This window comes from Lolium perenne, chromosome 3 (genome assembly GCF_019359855.2).
Source record: "Lolium perenne isolate Kyuss_39 chromosome 3, Kyuss_2.0, whole genome shotgun sequence".
NCBI lineage: Eukaryota > Viridiplantae > Streptophyta > Magnoliopsida > Poales > Poaceae > Lolium > Lolium perenne.
This window is the reverse complement of record NC_067246.2, coordinates 17,144,846-17,157,228: the sequence shown is the minus strand read 5'-3', so window position 1 is coordinate 17,157,228 and position 12,383 is coordinate 17,144,846. Positions and strand designations below refer to the sequence as shown.

Below are 12,383 nucleotides of genomic sequence, written 5' to 3'. Positions count from 1 at the left end.
AGAGCACGTCGCTGTCGTAGTGGAGGCGTCGTGGGAACAAGTCGATGTCGCCTGTGGGGACACCGAGGGAGCAGCACCGCATGTGGAGGTTGAGGCCACGCCATTGCCGGCTAGTGGAGGCTCTTCGGTAGCAGCACCACGTGTGGTGGTTGAGGCCGCGCACGAACGGGCCGCCGTCGCCGCCGAGGTGGAGGAGGTGCTGCTCAGGAAGGTAGGGACGATTTGCGCCGCTTGCTGGACCCGTCGTCATCAGGGAGCACACGACTATGAGCTCGTCAGCTACCGGACGCTGCAGAGCAAGCACGAGCTCGCATTTAGGCTACAGGTCAAGTTTGAGTGTACCTGTTCCTGTACCTGTTCTCAATCTGATAGCTACTGTTGTGATAACCTGATAGTTGTGGCTATTAATCTGGTAGCTGCTTGGGATAACCCGGTAATTGTGACGACTTGTGAGTGTGTGACCAGTGGCTGCCCCTAGATTTATCTGCTAATTGTGACTAATTTTATCTGTTAGCTACTGCTGGGATAATCTGATAACTGAGACTAATTAATCTAGTAATTGTAAATTATATACTTCTAGGGGTAACCTGTTAATTGTGATCAATTAATTTGGTAGCTCCTGTTTGGATAATCTGGAGACCATCAGAGAATAATCTGGTGACTATCATTTTAAAAACTAGATGATACCCCGCACGTTGCCGCGGAAATTTAGAAAATAAAATTATATATACAACTTGAGTTAACTCGTTTGGTTAGACAAATACATTGAAAGAGCAGAATAATATGAAAAGAAAGGGGGAATATAAGGATTATAGTTGGCACATACATATTTTGTGATTGATAAATAGGATTCACCAATATATTCAATCTATAGAATAGCAGAAGTGAGTATCCTGTGTATTTCAATGAACAAATTTAGGGATTTCAGATGTACTGAGGGCATTAAAATATTTTGTAACCAATACATTCATTTAAAATCAATAAAATGTTAACATTCACAAAAAATGATTTGAATTCAGATCCATCCATTTACAATCACTGAAATGCTAACATTGATAAAAGAATGTGATAGTTTGAGCATGAAGCCTGCTGGGTCTCAATCAAATGTAAAAAAAGTCTCTCGGTACTTCCTACAGAAAAACACAAAGAATAGTCGTTCATGTAAAAGTAATTAACTGTAATCTAATTGCGAAGTACGCAAAGTACGCATCGAGTCCATTAGTGTGTAATCTAATACCAAAACTGAAATAAAAATTGTTAATAGAAATATTAGAGTGAAAATAGTTGAAAAGATGGCCAAAACAAAACCACTTACAGATGGGCCAGCTGGTTAATCACTCAAAAGCAACACCTCTGATTCTGCAATCAAGGAAGTAAATAACAGAACATATAAAGTAAAATACATGAGTGTGATTCTACATTTTACAGGCAAGACAATGGAGAAAAAATGTCCACAGCAGTTCTAACAGAGATATGTACAATGATTCTATATTTATGCAAGTAGAAGAACGATTAAGGAGCCTTATCGTGAATGAATTACAGATATGCACACCTGCTCAGAATGCTGGCATAAACTTCCTAAAAAATTAATCAAAAACAATGTCTTAGCATATTACTTCTTGCGTTCCATAATCTCAAGAGGGCATTGTGCGAACACTAAAAGTCAATCTGTTCAGATGCAATCCAGTATGGGAAAAGTTGTTTTAACCACACAAAACGGTTAGAGGAACAGAATACAAAAACTTACATGGTCATAGAGGGTTTATTTTTGGACTCAAGGGAGGAAATGAATGTGCTTTTTGCAGACCCAGTTTACCTCGCCGATGCTGGCATGATACCGAAGCACACTAAAACACTAAAACTTGGATCAGAAGTATTTCTCTCTTTGTAGACATTCTTCATACCAAAATAAAGAACCACAATGTTTGAATGAATGACGTGGTCCCCCAAGGTTAAGGGTTCAAACATAGTCCCTGAAGATTGAATGTTTTAATTTGTTATTTTTTCAGAAAAAGCAAGATAAAATCTTTGCAAAGGGACAGAGGCAAATTGAAAAGAAACAGGTACTATTGGTGTGGTCCGCAGGTAATATGTTTGAACACATGAATTTGACGGAGGGTAACCAATAAATTTGTACAGTATGATTAGGAAATTAGAAAGTGCAGATGCTCAGCAAATGTAAATTAAAATTAAGAGAAGATTACAGTATGTGTACCTATGGAAGAAGGCAGTGTGTAGTGTGGATGACGAACAACAGATGGTAAGTGAATCGAGGTCAATTAACATCGGGCGACCAAACTGAGGATGGAAGAAATCCCAATGAATCTGAAATAAATCCCAAGAAAACCGGAGATCCCGAGGTAGCAGCAGATCAAACAGTGCAGGTGTATAACTTTGAGCAGAAATCCGGAAGGCGTGATGTTGGAGTAGGCAAAATCTTGAGCCGAAGATGAGTGGTAAGGTATAATAAGGGATCTAGGGGTTGTAAAAAAGGAAGGAAGAATTAGGATGGGGAGTGGGCTGTTACCCCCGTTGAGGCCAGCACCCAGAATCCAATTGTAATCGCACCAATTCAGTGGAGGCTTGAGTGAGTAACACACATAATCCAATGAAAATCCAACCAAATCGGAGGAGGCAAAATGTCGATCAGATCTGGAGCGGGGAACAACCTGACAAATTGACCAATATTAGTGAGGGAATAAAACAAAAGAGGGGAGGAGAACCTTGAGCACACAGCTACCTGGTGGATTACAATTGCAGAGATGGACGTGAGGAGGCGGCCGCGCTGGAACTCAATTGGAATAGAGTAAGCTTTTTAAAGATGGAGGTGGTGCCGGATCAGTTTAGGGCAGCAGTTTCTTCTGCAATTACAGGGCAATCATGGCAGATGAATGGTGGGCATATGGCACGGTTCATGAGCATTTGTAGCATGGTGGGGGAGAGATCTATGGAGAGAGGAGAGTACGCGAGGAAGAGGAATAGAGTCGGCCGGCCGCTTTTCTTTTTATCGCAACTGAACGTAGGTCCAGGCGCGTGGATCTGGCGAGGAAGGGCTTCTGCCGTGTCGGTATGGAGAGAAAAATCGTGGCGTACGGCTGGGAACAATACGTAGAGGGTAAAAATTGTTAATCAGGTGACGTGGCTCGCTGTGAGACCAGCAAAATGGGGCCATCTATTAAGAAAGAGAAGATTCTGGTACAAGATATCTGGGATGATACTCTTGAATAGTCCGCACTAGGTTAATCTGATAATCATGCTAGGTTAAATTAGTAACTGAAAACAGTAAGTTAATAAAGCAATATTGAACATGATAATGTCACCTATGTAATCAGTCACTAGGTTTTGCATAATCTTAAGTACACGCTTCTTTTTTTAATCTGATAACTTAGTAGTACATGATCTGTTAGCTATGTGATGGCAATCTGGTAATTACTAATAAAAAAATATTGTCGAAACCGTATAAAATGAGATTTAGTTTCGAAGATCTTGACGCAAGGAAGCTAACGGTGAAATCAAATCATTAATGAAGTGAATGGTTTAAGAGATGAAACTTTTTAAAAGTTTGAATTCAAAGGAATCATTGTGATATCACCGTACAAGTACGCCAGATACATGAGAGAGTAAAAAAAGGAGCTTTTTGTTTGATCACGTGTACTTGCACTTCGGTTTTGCATGCACGTCTAGCTTTGTTTAGTGTGGCATGCGAAAGAAATGCATGTGGAGATATCCGTCGCACAGAGATAGCTTCCGTGCGGCGCAGCCGGGTAGCAGGGTCCATGATTAATAAGTACTAGATTTAAATGTGCGCCTTGGCGCACGATCCCGTGGAACTCATACCACTGCAAGTTTTATATAAAGATGCATAGTACGTTGACTAAGATTGTTGACGAATGTCAATAAGGATAGACCTTTACATGTAACTGCATTCTGAAATCAGATTATGTAGCACAACCTTGTGAATACATCTGATGTATATGAGCTCCCAGGTTCACAGCTGATGGAGTTCGTATCATGTTGAGACTCATAAAATTAGTCATGTGAAGTTCTGAAAATTTATCCAATATAAACAAATGGGTTTTCCTAGAAACCATGAGCCGTCGTTATTCCATTCAAGTTATAAAATTGTAATTAAGCAAGAATAGTTTTGGCTAGAAGAGAGAAAGCATTAAACATAGTGTGACCTGAATACCGTGAATGTTTTAAACACAAGTACTAAAACCATCTAGAAGACATAGAGTACATAGCGGAGAACCAAATGGAGTTAAACTGATCATATGGTTCTGAAATAACAATATGTACATACACACAAGGTTCTCACTAAGTTTGTCAGCAGAGGTGTCCATTACTTACTACACGTAGCCTAAGACCAAACATCATCCATAAATGGCATGATAACCTACATGGAAACAACAGAAGAAGCGATCTTAGTTTAAGTACCGATGATTACACCTCATAAGCTTTTGGATGACCGTCGGAGTACTGCCTTCTTCTTGGACGGTACATCAGCCCGAGGTTTCTCTATCTCAGCAGTCTGCGGCTACAAACGTTTTATTCAAGACTTGAATCAACATAGGAACTTTATCCATCCAAACTACCAAGAAGGCTGAATTTTAGCCAGCAAAAACAAGACCTTATGCTATAAGAAATTTTTCACGCGTCACATGGGAAATGGTGAAAATTAAAGAGACACAAACATGACAGGCTATATAGAGAAAACCGTTTGACATCATTGAAGAGCAACAGGTTGAGCAATGATACATGTTAATAAGTCATAGACCATGCGTGAGTTAATCTATAGCTTTAATTAACCACCAACGTATGTGCATAATAGCAAATGCTCCAGCAAAAAAAGAACACAAATCATGTATGCATACACACTATTTCAGATAAACCTCCACTGCAGTCAGTATATAAATAGCTGCATTTTCATGGCCATTCACAAAACAAGTACAGATTGATTTTGGAAAAATCAAACAAACGAGAAGACTGGTATATGTATGGCAGTGATAGGAAGTGGGCAAGGAAGTTATAACAGAAAGATGGAAATAAATACCAACATAAGATGTATTTCACATGAGCATAAGAGCGTAAAGATCCTAAATCAAGGCCTAACGCATACCGGCAATAAGGCAGGATCCTAAATCTAGCAAAAGCGTAAAGATACCACCCGCTAAGCTCTCGGGCAACAATCTCCAGCAAGACAACAACCTGCAAAGAAAATGGAACAAATCAACCATGTCAAGTAAAATGCAAAAGAAGCAACTTTGGATCATGTGAGAAAGTAGAAATTGAAAAAGCACGCAGAAAAGGATGAAAAGGAAAATAAATCAGTGAATGGAAGCACAGTAAAAACAAAAGAATCGAACATAAGAACTAAAAAAAGGAAAGAACTGGGGTAAAATCGCAGCAGAGAAGAAACCAAGAAATAGGCTAAAATCTCAATTGTTGCACCATTAGGCCTAGGAGCTCTCTCGCTGTAGCAACAACCCAGATGCAGGGGTAGTAGACATCGTAGGCCTTGCTTTCGTACTCTACTGCCTCGACACCACAACAATAGCTACTTTCAAAAGGGAACAACGTCAAACCAGGAACCGTGAAAGATACAACTACATAATGGGGTTGTATGATGTATCATATCAGGCTGGTAGCATAATCATCAACTCCATGTGAAGTCTATAAAATTTAAGGAAATGCTTCTGCAGCGTCAATACTAATCATTCCAAAAATATATCTTGTATGACAATTGCTATGTTTTTCTCTTTGTGTACCGGATATTGCTCAGGAACTTGATAAGTTGTTCTACATAAAAGCAACGTAGCAGCATCGGTTAGAAGAAACTCACATATAGGAGGTTCAGCCGCACACAGAGCTTTGACAATGTCAGTTGAACAATTTCACATGTTTTCCTCTCATCAACTGTTCTAACTTCTGGGATTGGATTTCATTCTGTACAAAATCTTTTATTTCAAGCTCCTTTTTATATCAAATAAGAACATGAACAGATGGAACTAAATCTTTTTGAATTGACAGGATATTTAGCTTGTTAATTCGCATGGGAACTTTGAATGCAAAAAAAACTGATCAGCAGTCTGCAAGAGCTCACAAGTAACAACCATCAATTTCACAAAGGCAGCTCGATTATTAGGCACAAATCATATCTGAAACCATTAAGGCGTTTAAGTAACTTGTAGACATTGTGTCGTAGAAGGGAAATAACATCGAAGGTTAACCTGCAAGGAGAAATTAATTAATGAGCATCTCAGACTACCTTCCAACTGAAACAATTCTCCCTCGCCACCATCCTAGAATCCATCTACACCCTGCTGTCATTGGCTAGTGATTTACAAAGTCTACACTCATTGCCCAGCAAACACAAAGTAGATTAAGTTATCTCTACATTTATGAGCCGTATTCAGAAGACATTGTGCAAGCATTAAGTTTTCTCTTCATGACGCTCACAGAACCCTTCCTAGCTACATCAAAACAAAGTAAAGCAGTATAGAGATCAATCTAGATCAGACATATAAGAAGGCCGGAAATGTAAATCAAGCTACATCTGAAACACTAAATGGGACTAAAAGCAAGCACAAATCACTTATTGCGTAGTAGTCCAAAAACAGCCGAGGGGGACATGGGTACAGAGAACATAAATATTTTAAGCTCACTGTTAGCATGTAGCTCCCAGTTTTCTCAATATTATGTTCATCTCTGCTGAACTGATCATTGGTACTGAAAAAGTGGATTACAGTGAAATGCTACACGCAGCTGAGCTGAGACCTTAATATAGAATCAATAGAAGAATCAATAATCAGAAGGCTGAACCTCAAAAATAGAAGTCTCATACCTGCAACTCCTGGTAATGTATGGAGAGTGAGAGAAACTCAACGACAAAGCATGTGAACAGTCGAAAGAGACTACCTGCCATCACCAAGTCGCTCGAGAGAGCTTTGATCTAGTGAGATCAAACTGTTCTGTGATTGAGGGATAGCTTGGCCATATAGCAAAGGTTCTGTCCATAAAAATTATTCTTCTTGCCATCAATCTGCCATTTTGGGAGTACTGATATTATTGTTACTTCATTAGGAAAACTGATCAGTGATAAACTACAGGCATTAGAAAGAGAATAATCAAGCAGATTCAAGAGAGATATTTCTTCTTCCATAAGCCTTCAAAGCTGCTGCTAATATCTTGCATTTATCGACCATGGCAACTAACCATTAGTTGCAAAACTGCTGTCTAATATAATACTTTACAACTCAGCCGAACTGACTCAATTAGTATTCAACGCTACCACATTTCAGCTCAGAAGAAACAAGTCAAATACCTTTGTTCGTGGAATCAGCACATATCTAGATGCTGTCAAATCCTGTTTGAAGTTTTGCTGGAGTATATCTTGTACCCTCAACACAAAGGGCAAACCGAAATGATCTGGGAAAGTCTTTCAACCTTTGAAGACCCGACTGCATTTTAAAGCATAACGATCATTAATTTACGATGAACCACAAGGTACCGTAGCATTAGTTAAGGTGGAAAATACTTTCGGTGCTTTTTCATCCTTTGCCCAGCTTCTCTAAAAAAAGTATTCTGCAAACCACATGGACCAAACTTGTCATACCTTGCTGTCCTGAATGCCATGCATGTGAAAGCGAGGAGGGGTCAGATCGGGCGTCACAAGCTTTAGGGAGCATATACTCAATCGCCAACATCCTAAACCACCCTGGACCTTGCATCCTAATAGATTTTAAGAGCATAATTAGAACCAGAGAAGGAAACTTGCCTGATCAGATGCAAACATAAGATGTGTTCAAGTTAGAAGTACCCAAATCATATCCTCTGTATTCCATTTGTCGAATTTTCCTAGAGACCGACCATAAAATTTGGTTCCCCTATTTGTTCGTAACCTGAAACAGAGCCAGATAGAAAAATCAAGAACAAATGCATGTTTCTGAGATAGGGAGAGAAAGGAGGATCACTCAACACGCAAGATCACGACCCTCATGTAGCCTAGCCTGCTGGTGAAGGCTAGCGGCATGAGGAGAACGGAGATCATACCCTCATCTTCCTTCTCCCCGCTTCACCCCCAGGAGGCCTGAGCCACCCGGCGAGCTCCATCCCTCGCCACGGGCGGATTGACGAAGACGAGATGGAGAAGCGCAGCCTGCTATGCCACTGGCCGTGAGGGCGACCGCCTCCGCGGGCCGTGCTCCACTGGCGGCGCCGCTCCCGCGCCCTCGCGCCGCACTCCACCGTCGGCCCTGCTCCCGCGCGCTTGAGCCACGCTCCACCGGCGGCAGCACTCCCGCGGAGGGGACTGAGAGGGAGCGCCGCAGGAGAGAAGAGGGAGAGGCGTGGGAGAGAGAGGAGATGGATGGACGCGGGGGTTGGAGGCAGCGCCTTCTCGCCCCTGCTGGCCCGAGGAGTGGATGCGGTGGAGGCTGAGCAGCACCATCAACCGTCGCGCGCGAGGAAGAAGGTGGAGGGGAGGAGGCGAATCGGTCGCGACGGGATTGGGGATTGCGGGCGGCGGCTGGCTAGGGTTTCACAGCGAGCCTGGACGGTTTTATACTACGCGGTGAAAAAGGTGAACGGTCAAGATTCTTTGCCAGGCACCATCCTAGGGCTGAGAGGCTCTAATCTCTGTGAAGCCCCCATGGGGGGGCAGCTATTATACCTTCCAATATCTCCAAGACTAGAACGTTCCCTTGGTTGGTGCTCAAATATGCTTACTCTTTTACTCTGAAAGGATTGCTCAAGAACCCAAGAGAGAGGAAAAGTTTGCCTGACAAGAAAATAGATCTCACATCTAGAATTCATTAAAGTCAAAAATAACAAACACTACTCCATGGAGTTCAGCTCCTATTTACAGGCGCACCAAGATTCTAGCTATTGCAGGGCATATGCTTTTCTCTTAAACCATCACAACGGTCACTACCTGGTGCTTCATCAAGTTGTTGCACCGAAACAATAGAAACCTAGAGCGCCACTCAAAGTCAGGAACCCTAACTCTTTGCAATAGCTGTTACCACACATTGAAGCACTAGACCAAACCCTGGTTGTACTTCAGGCCTCAGCCATATATGACATATCGCAATCTACTTCCTCTGTTCCGTATTAGTTGTCATACTATACGTAAAATGTGTCTTGATGCATCTAAATCAGCGATAATTAATATGAAAAAGAGGGAATAGTTCGTTAAGAAAAAACACAGCTCCAAGGATACATAACTGTTGAACAAACGTTATGTGGCAAGCCCTAGTCTGGCGATAGGACTTCTTGTACTCCCTGTGTTCACTAATATAAGATTGCTTAGATAATTTTTAAATGGACTAGATACATACCAACATAAGTGAACCTTTACACTAAAAATAGACTAAATACAAACAAAATTGAGTGAACTAACAAAAATGCTTAAACGTCTTATATAACCGAACGGAGGGAGTAGAACGGATTCCATGCACACGTAGGCTTCCCTTTAATAATGTGTATGTACCTTTACCCGTGAGATCGACACAGTCAGTGGAGCCTTATAATATTGCTCAAGCAAATACTATATGGATAGTTAATAAATGTACAAAAGCCATTATCTCTCTGATCAAATGTTCAGAGATAAGAAGAATGATGTGTTAGGAAGGGAGAGCATGCGAAAAAACGGTTCAGCCCGTCCTGTCGGTCCCTGCGGGCGATGGGAGGGCGGCCCAAACCGTAGCCCGAACCACTCTCCTCCCCCCCTGTGCCCACCGTCGGCGTGAGCCGCCGGCAAAGCCCGTGCGGTGTCGGTGGCGACGGACCTCGAGATCCTGCTCGTCAAATGGCGACGTGGGGCTCTTCCATTCTGACAACGGAGATCTGAAGCGACGAATTGGCGGCTCCTCACACGGCGGGCCGGTGCACCGCGACGAGGCAGTTCCTTGTGGTGGAGGCGGCCGAGCTTGGCGGTGTGGCTTCTTCCTCGCGGTAGGCGACATCGGCAGCGTGGCTTCTACTGGTAGGTTCTTTTGGGCGACGGGGCAGCGGCCTCGGGTGGCGTGGCGATGTCAACTACGGCAGCTAGTGGAGTCTGCGGGCGTGCGCCATCGCCCTTGGCTGCGTGGGTGTCAAGGCGGCGGTGGGTGGCGGTCGTGGCGTGGCGGGTGCTTCGGCGCCCATCTCCGCAACATCTGAAGGTATACCTTTTCCCCTCTTGTTGTCTCATCCCCACCAGAGGTGGTCGCCGGCTCCTGCGCTTGATCCGGGGACGTCTTTGGGGGTGGTGGTGTGAGACCTTGACTAGGAGAAATCCCTGGTCGGCTAGACCAACCACGGCAGTGGCGATGGCCCGAGGGTGACGTGCTTCCTCTTGAGGGGCTGCTGAGGCCCTGTTTCTCCCTACCTCAGTCGTGTTCCTCGGTAAAAACCTACAGTCCATTGGACTGGGAGATGACAGCGCCATGGGAGCGTCGCTTGGGGAATGGTGGTTGTCGATTGAGGGCGTCTAAGGTGGTAGGTGGCTTCTTTGTCAGCGATCTTTGCCCCTGCTTGTGTTCTTCGTGGCGGCTCCTTCGGTGGGTGGCAGTTCAATCCCGGTGGTTTCGTCAGCTTCAACGAGGTGTATCGGGTTCTGACCAGGTTGGCCTTGTGGTTGGCATTCTCCATAGCTCAGGGGAGCGCAGTCGACGTCTGATGGTTCGGCGTCCTTTGATCTAGGACAAGAGGGGAGAGATCCCTCTTCGGAGTTGGAAATGGCTGGTGCTACACCCTATCCCAACATGTGATGTAGACGACGATATCGCTCAAAGCAGCAGGTGGTTCCCTCGAACCTGGGCTGCTTCTTCCCTGGTGGCTTCGCGGGGAGGCTTCGACATCGACTTGTGTTTCTTTTTTTTTATCTTTTGTTGTTGGTGTTCGGTTTTTGTTGTTGATGTTCGGTGTGTTGTAAGTGGGTTAGCACCTTGTATCAAACCTTGACCGTTTGAGCTTTATTAATCTAAAGTTGGGCACTTGTGCCTTATGTTTATCTATACCTAATAATAAAGGAGCTAAGGTTTCTGCCAAAAAGTTTCGTCAACGTTTTTTTTTAGGACCGTTTTGCCCTCCCACCAAAACGCATAATACGTCAGATTGCCACCGGTACCGGTTCATCCTCCGAGCAGAATCCCCTCCCCCGTTGCTTCTCGACAGCCACGAATCCCTCCCCTACTTCCGACGCTCACGGGCTGTCCCACGCGAGGTCCCGCGTGAGTAAAACATAACCGCTCACGGGCCTCCCTAGCCCAAATCCAGGCTTTTCAGGTCTGTTTCGTCGGATCTTTTGTAGAAAATAGAGAGGATGCTTTGTTTTAGCGTTGAAATAGTCCCACATCGCTCACATAAACCGACTCTCACCAGTTTATATGCGTGAATTTGTTGTTTTGAAACGAGCAAATATGTAGGCAAGTGCGGGAGCGGGATTAAAAGAGGAATTTGACCCTTGGAACAACCTCATGCTGAACGGCTACATGAAGGAATTGTACGGTGGGAATGCTGGAGCGGGATTAAAAGAGGAATTTCACGCTGTTGATGGTGGCATGAGGAATGAAAGGATCAGACCAATTTGGGTATTCCGCCCGGAGATCCCGACGCGAGTGATGGGGAAGACGGGGGGAGGCGTTGACCGGCACAACCGCTATGAGGCCTCTGGTGTGGAGGGGCTTCCTTGCGGCACATGAGGTGGAGGCGACGGAGCCGAGCGCGCGCGCCCCCATCCCCATGGCCGAGTGGAAGGGCAGAGGACCACGAGTGGGGAATGAGAGAGAGCCTGCTTCGTGGATTGGGACTCTGGATTAGCCAGCGATTTGGGTGGTGTCCGTCCGCCCGCTCGGGGCTTAGCTGGGCCAAGACAAAGGTGAGATAATCTGGTCTGGCTGGGCCGACAGGCCCTATTTTTTTCATAAAACTTTTCAATGCGTGTAAATGACGGATAGAAAGGGAAAGATCTAGCATATGCACCAGGAAGCTGCCAAACCGTGGCGGTATATGCGTGGAAGCTAGGAGATGGAATACGCAATTTTGGTGTATCTGATGGAGTCTGTAATGGATCTTGATGATGGATAATATCACGCTCAGCCTCTTTTTGTTAGGATGATTCTTCACATCATAAAAACAAGTGGTTATACATATTGCCAGATCGACAAGGCTGACGCCGTGCAAGACACCTACTGCCCTCATACGTACAAACTATTGTTTTGCTGGAGTTTCTACTTGCAAATGCATTAGATTTTGACATATTTCAGAAACCTTTGATGGAACGGAGGGAGTATATCTATGCTTCTCAAAATGGTTAGCAACATGCGGCATCTACACAAGGAGATCTTACTTTGTGCATCTCTAGAATGCAGATGTGTTAAGGGCGACTCATGCGAAAATTA

At 44.1% G+C, this 12,383-nt stretch overlaps 2 long non-coding RNA genes across 5 annotated transcripts; both read right to left on the bottom strand.

Annotated features, from left to right (window-relative positions):
* Window positions 1-941: 941 nt before the first annotated feature.
* Window positions 942-3,018, bottom strand: LOC127341102 (uncharacterized). The gene is made up of 3 exons (XR_007875251.2): window positions 2,741-3,018; window positions 2,216-2,669; window positions 942-1,973 (listed from the first exon to the last, which is right to left on the bottom strand). It is a non-coding gene; the product is annotated as an uncharacterized lncRNA (long non-coding RNA).
* Window positions 3,019-4,256: 1,238 nt separating this feature from the next.
* On the bottom strand, window positions 4,257-8,515 carry LOC127341103 (uncharacterized). 4 transcript variants are annotated; one of them, XR_011754630.1, is made up of 5 exons: window positions 7,820-8,515; window positions 7,616-7,731; window positions 7,325-7,460; window positions 5,120-7,042; window positions 4,257-4,537 (listed from the first exon to the last, which is right to left on the bottom strand). It is a non-coding gene; the product is annotated as an uncharacterized lncRNA (long non-coding RNA). The 4 variants fall into 4 exon arrangements; XR_011754631.1 differs by having other exon boundaries at window positions 4,257-5,208; window positions 5,843-7,042; XR_007875253.2 differs by having other exon boundaries at window positions 4,257-7,042; window positions 7,820-7,901; window positions 8,053-8,515.
* Between the last annotated feature and the right edge of the window lie 3,868 nt (window positions 8,516-12,383).